The 11,801-nt window shown below is 34.9% G+C and overlaps 1 pseudogene; it reads right to left on the reverse strand.

Annotated features, from left to right (window-relative positions):
* Positions 1–4,807: 4,807 nt before the first annotated feature.
* On the reverse strand, positions 4,808–5,547 carry LOC121478684 (annotated as a pseudogene).
* Positions 5,548–11,801: the final 6,254 nt, after the last annotated feature.

Consider the following 11,801-nt stretch of genomic DNA (forward strand, 5'->3'; position numbering starts at 1 on the left):
CTAAACTTGAAAAAGTTATAGGCTTCCAGAAAGAAGTAAATGTGAAAACTGAAGGAACATATTTTCAAACCAGGCTAACCAGAATTTCCTGTGATAAAGTCAGCCAAATGTGAGCTCATCCAAAATTGTAAAATACACATGAAAATCCACCAAGAAGCAAACATCAGCAGAAACATACAGTCAGAATGGACGTCTAAGAGCCTCAGATGATAAAAATGGTAAGTAACAAACTATAAAATAAGTATGTTTAGAATGAGCAAAACAGTCTAAAAGCACTTAAAAATACATAAAAGGGTAAAATGACATTTAAAAATAGATTGAAAAATAACCAGAGAGTATTCATAAAAATTTAAAAATATAGTCATTGAAATTTAAAAGGTAATGGGTAGGTTAAACAGCTGATTAAACACAGCTGAAGAGAGACTTAGTAACTAGATGATAGAGCTGAGGGAATTATCCTGAATGTATGCAACACAGAATACACCGGTGGAAATTTAGATTGTCAAAATAAAAATAAAATTGTAAAATATTCCAGAGAAAACAAAAACAACCATAGGTTACCTATAAATAAACAACACAATAATCAGATTGATATCAGACTTTTCAACAATTCTGATGGAAGACAATAATAGAACAATATCTTGCGATGATGAGGGGAAATGATTTTGACTAAGCATTCTAGAGGCAGTGAACTTCATTAAAATATGAGTCTTTTAAAAACTAAAATACTTTTAGATATAATAGCCCCAAACTGGAAACAACCCAAAAATTCATTAAAAATATTAATGGATAAACAAATTGTGGTACATTCATACAATAGAATACTATTCAACAGTAAAAAGGAACAAACTCTTGATAATGATATGAATAAATCTCATAGATATTGTGCTGAGGGAAATAAACTTGACACAAAAGATCATATACTGCATGGTTCCATTCATAGGAAACTTCAGAAAAAAATCTAATCTACAGTGATATAAAGTTGATCAATAATTTGGTGAGTACAGGAAGAAAAGTTGGGCTAGGAAAGGGCATAAGGAAAATTTCTTGGGGAGGTAGAGTGGAAATGTTCTATAGTTCAGATGGTGGCTGTATGACAATTGTTAAAACCAAAACTCTACAATTGATATCTGTTCCTTTTTATTGTTTGTAAATTAAATTACAATAAAAATTAATAAAATCATCTTTATTAATGCATTCATTCATGATTGCTTTTGCCAAAAAAAACCTTAGTAGCAGCCCAAACCAAAATCTCATATTATACCTGCATGGGAAATTAGCTAATTGACATGAAGTAAATGTGTGTTTAGGAAGCTGTAATTATTGCTTGATTAGGTATTTGTAAGAAATATAAGTTTAAATATTATCTGAAAAACAAAAGGAACCTCTAGAGCAGTGGTTCTTAAACTCCAGCAAGTACCAGAGTTAATTGTAAGGCTAATTAAAGCACAGATTGTTGAGGGGAGGCAGGAAGATGGCAGTGGAGCATACTGAGTTCAGTTAGCCCCATGGGCACACAGAGATAACAGCTACATCTATATATTTAACTCTGAAAATGATTTGAATTCTGGCAGAAGAGACTTTCCACAGTTAATCTTAGAAAACCATGTTGAAAGGGTAGGAAAGATAGAGAAACAGTTGGGAACCAAACTCTCCTAGTGAGACTAACCTCAAGTGGGAAGAACATCGCAAGCACAGAGAAATGAGAGTGTCAGACCCAGTACCAGGCACCCTGGCATAGGGACCTGCATTGGGAAAATGAGTCCCATAACATCTGGCTTTGAAAACCAGCAGGGGTTAATTTCAGGAATTTTAAAAATTAGTGAGCTTAACTCTGGGAGAATTGGAGGGTGATAGGAAACTGAGCTCCATTAAAAAGCCAGCATAATAAATAACTCAGTCCAGGACACAGCATAGAAAAAGCAGTTTGAAAAGTGCCTGGGGTATACGTGCAGATTTATTGACTAATCTTAGCACATGTGCTGGAGAGGCAGGACCTTCAGGAGATATCTCCAAGAAGAGTTTCTGTTCCATTCTTTCAGCCTAGATAGCCTGATGTTTGTGGAAGCTAGCACTAATACTTTCTATCTACCTTGCTAGCAACATGAGCCCTGGCCCTGTGCTCCCCTGCAGAACCTACCCTATTCAAACTGCCAACCTCAGCAGGCATCCCTCCAAAGAAGTTCCTGCCCTGTGATACTCTATAGGCAGCTCTGGCCAGGAAGAGTGCCACTCCAAAGTGACTCCTGCCCGGGGGAGGGAGGAAGATAATCCTACACATCACCATTGCAGTTGTAGCAGATGGGGCTATTACCTGACTGCCCAGAGAGCAAGCCCTGCCCTTTGGTATCCCTGCATCTGTGGCAGAGAGGCTAAGGGCAAACAGTTAATCTGACTGCCAGCCCAACTCATCAAGAAGACCTCAGTGACCTCAGACAGATCTCTCAACAGCATAGGGACCAAACCCTGCCCAGTGTGTCCATAGCAGACAAAGCAGGTCGTTGCAGCCAGTTGGGCTGAAGGCAATTGCAGCTCAGTCACAACAAGAGGGTGCATGCAGCCCACATAGGGGATACCCCTGGAGTATCTGGTTCTGATAATCAGAGGGATTGAATTACAGGGCACCACAAGACCCCTTCTTTACCAGGCAAATACTTTCAAGACCAGGAGATGTAGCTGACCTACCTAAGACATAGAAATAAACACAGAGAGACAAAATGAATTGACAGAGGAATAGGTCCCAAATGAAAGAACAAGACAAAAATCATAGTCAAAGATCTAAATGAAACAACATAAGCAATATGCCTGATTTTAAGAATTTATAGTAATAGTTATAAAGATACTCACTGAACTTGACAGAAAAGTAGATGAGCTCAGTGAGAACTTCAACAAAAAGGAAAATATAAAAAATAACAAAACAGAGCTGAAGAACTCAATAACCGGAAAAAAAAAAAAAAACAACACACAGAAGGAATCAACAGCAGATTAGAGGATACAGAAGAATGGATCAGTGATCTGGAAGACAGGGTAATAAAAAGCAACTAGGGTGGACAGGAAAAATAATAATAAAAAATGAGAGTAGATAAATGTAATAACATTCACATTATAGAAATCCCAGAAGGAAGAGAGAAAGAGAAGGGGGCTTAAACTTATTTAAAGAAATAATCACTGAAACCTTCCCTAATCTGGGAAGGAAACAGGTGTCCAGGTCTAGGAAACACAAGGCACCCCTAGCAAGATGAACCCAAGGAGGTCCACACCAGACACATAATAATTAAAATGGCTAAAATTAATGATAAATAAAGAATTCTAAAAGCAAAAAGAGAAAAGAAAACAGTTACATACAAAGAAAACCATGAGGCTATCAGCTAATTTTTCAGCAGAAACTATGCAGGCCAGAAGAGAGTGGCATAATATATTCAAAATGCTGACAATAAAAAAACTTACAATCAAGAATACTCTATCCAGTAAGGTTATCATTCGGAATAGGAGAAGAGATAGAGTGTCCCAGCCAAACAAAAATTATAGAAGTTCATCACCACTAAACCATCTTCACAAAAAAATGTTTAAGGGAATTCTTTAAATGGAAAAAAAAGGCCATAACTGGAAGTTAGAAAATTATGAAAGGAAAAAAATTACACTGGTAAAAGCAAATGTATTGTTAAAAGTAGTAGATTAATCACTTGTAAAGCCATATGAAGGTTAAAATGTAAAAGTAGTAAAAAGCAACTATATAAAAATTAATCAAGGGATACAAAAAAATAAAAAGACATAAAATATGACATTATACACATAAACCATGAAGGAGGAAGTAAAAATTTAGTGCTTTTAGAATGTGTTCAAACTTATACAACTGACTTAATATAGACCGTTATACACAAAATGTGTATATATGAACTCCATGATAATCACAAATCAGAAACCTATATAGATAGAAAAAAAAAGAATTCAAGCATAACACTAAAGAAAGCAATCAGACAACAAAAGGAAGAGAGTGAGAAAAGAAAAAAATGGAAGAACTACAAAAATAACTAGAAAACAATGAACAAAATGGCAATAAGTACTTACCTATCAATAATTACCTTGAATGTAAATGAACCAAATGCTCCAATCAAAAAACATAGGATGACTGAATGGATAAAGAAGCAAGACCCACCTATATGCTGCCTACAAGAGACTTGCTTCAGACCTAAAGTCATATACAGATTCAAAGTGAAGGGATGAAGAAACATATACCATGCACATGGAAGTGAAAAAGAAAATAATACTTATATCAGACCAAGTAGACTTTTTTTTTCCAGAAAAGGGATGGCTATTAATGTTTATGGATACTAACATAGAAATTCATGCCATTTCAGAAAATTCTAGCACTTATAACAGCTTTTTGTATGCTAAAGCAATAGTTTTCAACCAGGGATGGTTTTGACCCTGGGGACATTTAGGAATGTCTGGGGACATTTTTGCTTATTATAACTTGGGGGGGGGCAGGTGGTTAGTACTGATATAGGGCATAAAGGCCAGGAATGTTGCTAAACATCCTACCACAAAGACTTATCCTGCTCCAAACCCTGTGATGATAATATGGCTTCTGGGGATTATCATCTAAAGGGCACCAGAATTTAACAAGATAGTTTAAAAATAAAGCTTCCTGGACCCTATGAAATCTGATTCCTTCTCAATCTGTAGTAGCAACAATATTTCAAGAAACTTAAGATACTAAAAAGTAGAGGTATACTATACTGTCTGTAACTTTGTCATTATAGAGTTCATCTAAGTATTCTATCCTATTAGTTCCACGAGGGCAGGATCAAGGGCAGTTTTGATTTTTGTTATGTCCTCCATGCCTCAGACATAACAGAAACACAAATGTTCTTTTAATGGGCAAACAAGTGAAGGAGATTACTAACTGGACTTCTCTCTCCAGTATAGTATGATCACTGTAGCCAGTGGAGTTAGAAATTATGAAGTAGCTTCGGTTCCAGACAGAATTTTTTCCCACATCCTCTTTGAGAAGTTAGTCTACATACTACAGCTCATTATCCCAAAGTTTAAATTCCTGAATAACCCATTGATAATTCTTTGCGTCCTGATTGAGAATATCAGCAATAAACTCAAATTCCTGAGATGGATCTTTCAGTCATTCTACTAATACTCACCCATGATGCCAAACTTGATAGTTTTGGGGCTGTTCCTCAATTATTGCAGTGCTGTAGTTCATTTCCTCATGTAGATCCTTTTGAAGTGATTTTTAAGAGAACTCTCCAAAAATGCCACCGTGTAAAATTGGCTGTATTTAACTCAATAGCATCTCTGGTTAGTTTAAAAGCTCATTTACTTCTTTTATCATGCCCACAAGTAATCATAAACATCTCTAAATTTTTCACAATAAATTATCTAAACCACTGAATTGGGCCCATCATTCTGTGACACTGGATCTACATCAGCTCATTCTGCTCTGTCCCTGTACAGGACATAGATGGGTGAGTCTGGGCTCAGGAACCCATCGTCCACATGGGATGCCATTGTTTTTGTGGGTTCAGCAGCCATACTTCCTACTAGGCAAATGGTATCAGCTGGATGCTCACTCAGGTTCTCTCCAGGGCCCACTCCTTCCCCTTCTTTTGGTTAATGCCCCTGCAACTTAAATGTCTTTACTAACTTTGTTTATTATGGGAACTAGATACTATCAAATTTGTTTTCACCAGAGTCCCCAAGAGGAAGGAGACCTGGAGTTCCTTCAGCCACCACACATAGCTGGGTCTTGCTCTAGATTTTTTTTTTTTTGTAAATTGTTCCCCTTTCCCACTTTTGTGACCAGGCCTCCTGAGAGCAGGAAGTCTCAAATCCTGATTCTTTCCAGGGCCACAGGGATCAGATTGCTTTGGCTCAGGTAGGGGCCCATTTTCAATCCCCTTGTCCTTCCCACCCTGCCCTATACTTTTACCAGCAGTTGGGAGTATATAGGGAGCTGGCAAGGGTGAGTCATTCTAGACTACCTCTTCCCAAGGGAGATGTCCTTGACTCTCTTCCAAGGTTTCTTGGGATGTCCTTGGAAATCCCACCAGATGGAAACTGCTTCTCACTGAACATTTCTTTCACCAGACCAGACCTAATGAATTTCTGAGATTTCTCAGATTAGGGAAAATCTATTTATTTATTGTCCTTCTTCCTGCGATTAGGGGCTTATTTACTGTCTTTCTCTTTGTTTTGTTTATTGCTATATCTTCAGTATCTAACACACTATAGATGAAGAATAAGCAAATATTTGTGAAGTCTGCTGGTCTTGAATGTAAATGGGGAGGGTATTTCTGCAGCAGAAGCCCCAATTCTCTGCATACTCTGTGAAGGGAAGACAAGCATTTTGACTACTGGTGATGCTGTGAGCTACCAGCAATCTTTCTTTTTAAGATCTCAAATGAAATGAAAACATTGGTGATCTAATCAATAAGATATTGGTCCATATTCTTTCCCACCATTTATCAAATGCCATTTGATGTGTTAAAATCAATGAAGATGTACCCATTCAAAATCTCTTATTATACAATGTTTTGTTTCCAATAAGTGGTTTAACCCATGATTAGAATAGCAATCATGGTCTTTTGTTGATGCCAAGCACTATTCCTGGCTTGTTTCACTTAAGTCTCTCAGCAACTCTTCAAGAGAGGAAGTGTCACTATGAGGATGATGGAGATGAGAGCCCAGGGTGGCCAAAGATGTTGGACCACAGAAAGCATCAGCCTTTTTTGGTGCCCTAGTGCCCTGCATTGTGAGTGCTGCCCTCTGAATTTGGGAGAACCAGGCCTCAGGAACAAGTATTAGTAAATCAAATCATCATTTGAACCAGTTGCAACATCTTACTGGTTCCCTCATCAATTAACAAGTTAATTTAAAATCTTTGCTAAGTGTTCATTGTACATTTGTATGAGAGTTAGAGTGTCATGTTTTAAAAAATATCTTTTAACAATTTTGAAGTTTCTGCTGAGATGCACTGTAGATTCACCTGACAGGAGCAGGTAGACCGTGTGTCCAGAGAAGTATACTTCATGAGCAGCTTAAAGTAAGACATGTTTTTTTGTTTTGTTTTGTTTTTGGCTCCTAGGTGAATCCCAAGTGTCAATAGAACTTTAACTTTGCCAAGTCTTCATTCCCCGTTAATTTTGCATTTTGGTTTCGTTAAAACCAAACTTACAGTCCATCAGTTATAACTTCATTAGTGACAGCAATAACTGGGATTTTGGCTTGGTGGTCTGGCCATTTGGTGGTTTCTGTAGAAGACAGATATATATTCTTAACTGGGTGAGAGATAACAGAGAATCCAGTTTATTAGTCCTTTTTATTTGTTTTTGTTGTTGTTATTTGCTTATGTATTTGTCTATTTTGAACATAAATTAATTTTAAAAGTCATGCTCACTAGGAAGGAGAACACTATTCTTTGATGCACAGAATGGTGGTTTTCAAAAAAATGTCCATGTCTGTGTCGTGTGACTTGTGACTAAAATTGTAGAATTGAAGCTATAAGCTCTCTGTAATTTGGAAAGGACTTTACCTCTAAATGTGTGTGTGTGTGTGTGTGTGTGTATTTTCCTATTTCTGGAGGGTATCAATAATTAGATCCCAAAGTCTTTTAAGTTAAAGGAGTTTTGTTCTGATTGGTTTATAGAATAAAGAAGTGCCTATATAAAATCCCCCCAAATAAGATAATTAAACTTTGTTTTTTTTTTGATAATTAAACTTTGAATACTTTAAATGTGCTATAAAAATATGCTAAAATTATTCTTAATGAAGCCAAGTCAGAAACCTTTTAAGAATCCAAATTCACATAATTAAAGTAAATGTTTGGCAAACAAGACCAGTTTACTAATGTGAGTTTAATAAAAACAGCTTTGTCTTCTCTGATTTACCACTGTTCAGGATAACATAAACAGTGTTCTCTATATAGGTATGTTTTTCTAGATATTTACAGGTTTGCTGATGAAATAAGTTAACATTACTCCTACATAACGTTTAAGATTATGAAAAATATAAATTTATGTTTGACTAAATTGAATCATTATTCTGACAAATTTTTAATTTCAACAGCTTTTTAAAAAACCATGAGCCGATATTAAATTAAATTAGTTATTATATAACCAATGGATATCTAGGTACTTTCTAAGGGGGATAGAGCACTCACACATTGATTACTAAGCATAATTTTGCTTTTTTAATATGCTAAAACATAAGCTATAGCAATGAGTCATGTTAATGAATGTGCTCATTTTTGCCACACAGGAAAGCATGTGACTGTAAAAAATTGTATTATGAACTCTGCTAATCTGCTAAAATGCTTCAGTATGACAGAAAGTTCTCAATTATCTGCTGTCTAGTTTTCCCTGCGAAATAGAAGTTAATTACTTCAGTGAAAAGTTATAATTAATTTAAGTGATTGCAACTATGCTAGGAGCAATGACAGAAAAATACAACCTAGAATATGCTGTTGCTCTTCCACAAGCAGTGGTTCTTGGGATTTATATGATTACAACGATTTATATATACCTCTATTAAAAATCAAAACTGAGAAATATTTAAAATACTCATTTATGCATTAATTTGGAGATAGTCAATGCATGGCGTGCTATCAAAAATAGCATCTTAATATTATTATAGAATTAGTTTTGAATTTATGAACCTCTTGACATCTGTATTGGAATAAAAGTGTAACCAGAGTATGAAAAAGTATAGTGAAGGAAAAATCTTGGAAAGTATATTTTTCTTATCTTGGCTCATAATCCTTAGTCTTATAAACTATGAAATGTGTTAGAATTTTTGCCAAGTTCGCACTCTTGATGGGCTTGCATCCTTGGTTTTCTGATTAACGTCTTCACCTACAATGCAAATGGCTATTCTTTTTAAAGTGACCCACATTTCTTTTTGGTCTAGAACTGAGGGTTTCCTGGGATATGGAACTTTCAGTATTATAATCAGAACATTCAGGGGAAGCCTAGAGGGTTAGCTACCTTATTTACTTTCTGTGTAATCTACCTGGAAAGGAAAGATTCTGTGACTTGCCTGAATATTCTTATATTCTCCATGTTGACTTTATGCTCTCTACTCCAAAAAGGAAGGAGAAGAAGGAAAAGAGGAAGAGAAGAAAAAAGAAAAGATAAAAAATTTCCTTGCTTATGAAAGTGCTAAGTTTCTTTACAATCTTATTTCCTCCATGTATTTATTTTTAAATGTTTTATTGTCACCTTGATTCAATAAGCAACCAAGTGTTTTTTTCTCAGGCACCAATGATCCTGTCTTAATCAAGTGTCTAAATCTCCTCTGACAACTCTTGGTTTTTGTCTTCCAAAAATCAGGTCTGAAATTTAGAAGAAAATAAATAAAACTTGCAGGGAATCTTTTACACCTAAAGTAGTCTTTGAGATTTCCCAGAGGGTTCCTGGAAAATCACAAAGCTTTGTTCTTTTACCTTATAAAAAGGGATGCTAGAAATAATCAGGTTTGGTGAGCTGCATGGGAAGAGTTGTTAAATCATAAGAAATGCTCAGCTTTCCCTAGGTTAAATTTATATAGGTAAGATGTTATTAATATAAATATTTCAGAAATTTTATGCTTTATGGGAAGTCCCCGGAGATTTTTCAATGCCTTGCTTTCTGTACATGTTTACATTCAGGGAAAACACTGACTTAAAGTCTTATAAAAATAGTTCTGTTGAACTTTCCCTTATTTATTTGAGTCTTAGCAGTGTTTTGTCTGATGACATTGAGCAACAATACATTTCAATTACTGTTTAAAATGTTCATTGCCACAGTCTTTTAAAAAAAATTTGAATCAAGTTAATTTTTAGGTCAGTGGGTCTCAACGAGAGACATTTGTTTAAGTTTCTTTTGGGAGAATAGGTTTATTGTATTTCTTTTGTATATCACCAACCAAATAACAAAATATCCTTGTCAGTTTGAATTACTCCTGAATTATTATTGTGAACTCTCATCAGTCCATTTGAAAATTTTCAGTAATGAAATAATCATAGCTCTGTCATTTAAAAATAGATTTCATATGCATCAAAAGTGGTTCTAAGAGGGAAGTTTATAGCAATATAGGTCTACCTCAAGAAGCGAGAAAACCTAACCTTATTCCTAAAAGGAGCTAGAAAAAGAAACAAAAAAAGAAACAAAACCAAAACCTAGCAAAAGGCATAAAATAATAACGATTAGAGCAAAAATAAATGATGTAGAAACTAAAAAAAACCAAAAGAACAGTTCCATTAAACCAGGAGCTAGTTCTTTAAAGATCAACAAAATGAATAAACCTCTAGCAAAACTCATTAAAAAGAGAGAGAAAGAGAGAGAGAGATTCCAAATAATCAAAATTACTAATGAAGGAGGAGAAATTACAACCAACACCCCAGAAATACAAACAACTATATCAGAATATTATGAAAAACTATATACCAACAAATTGGAGAACTTAGAAGAAATGGACAAATTCCTAGAAACATATAAACGATGAAAACTAAAGCAAAAAGAAATGGAAAATTTGAACAGACCAATTACCATCAATAAAATTGAATCAGTAATATAAAAAAAGCTTCCAAAAACAAAATTCTGGGAACAAGTGGTGTCACAGGTGAATTTCACCAAACATTTAAAGAAGAGTTAATACTCATTTTTCTCAAACTACTCCAAAAGATACAAAAGGAAGGAAAACTTGCAAATTTATTCTATGAAGCTAGTATCACCCTGACAACAAAGCCAGATAAAGACACTACCAAAAAAGACAAAAGACAATTACTAGCCAATATCTCTCATGAATTTGGATGTGAAATTCTCAACAAACCAAATCAAACAATATATTTAAAAAATCAAACAACAGTCAAGTGAGATTTATTCCTATGATGCAAGGGTAGTTCAATATTTGCCAAACAATCAACATGATACTTCACATTAATAAGAGAAAGGATAAGAACCATATGATCATCTCAATAGATACAGAACAAGCATTTGACAAAGTACAACATCCATTCATGGGAATGGATGGATGCAGAGGGAACATATCTTAATATAATAAAGACCATATATGAAAAACCCACAGACAACATCATACTCAATGGTGAAAAACCAAGAGCTTTTCCCCTAAGGTCAGGAACAAGACAAGGACATCTACTCTTACCACTTTTATTGGTAAGACATAATATTGGAAGTCCTAGCCATAACAATCAGACAACATAAAGAAATAAAAGGCATAGAAATTGGCAAGGAAGAAGTAGAACTCTCATTACATACAGATGATATGACATTATACATTCTACCAGAATTCTACCAAAGATTCTACCAAAAGATTCTACCAAAAATTACTATAACTGATAAATGAATTCAGTTAGTTTGCAGGATACAAAATCAATGTACAGAAAACTGTTGCATTTCTATGCACTAATAATGAAGCAGCAGAAAGAGGAATGAGGAAAACAACCTCATTTACAAATGCACCAAAAACAACAAAATATCTAGGAATAAATGTAACCAAAGAAGTGAAAGACATATACTCTGAGAAATATAAAACACTGATGAAAGAAATTCAAGATGACACAAAAAAACGGAGAGATTCTCCTTGCTCATGGGTTGGAAGAACAAGTATTGTTAAAATATCCATGCCACCCAAAGCAATATACAGATCTAATTCAACCCCTACCAAAATACCAACAGCTTTTATTATTATTATTTTTTGCAGAACCAAAACAAATAATCCTAAAATTTGTATGGAACCACAAAAGACCCTGAAAAGCCAAAGTAATCTTTAAAAAGAAAAGCAATGTTGGA

This window comes from Vulpes lagopus, chromosome 19 (assembly GCF_018345385.1).
Source record: "Vulpes lagopus strain Blue_001 chromosome 19, ASM1834538v1, whole genome shotgun sequence".
NCBI classification, from domain to species: domain Eukaryota; kingdom Metazoa; phylum Chordata; class Mammalia; order Carnivora; family Canidae; genus Vulpes; species Vulpes lagopus.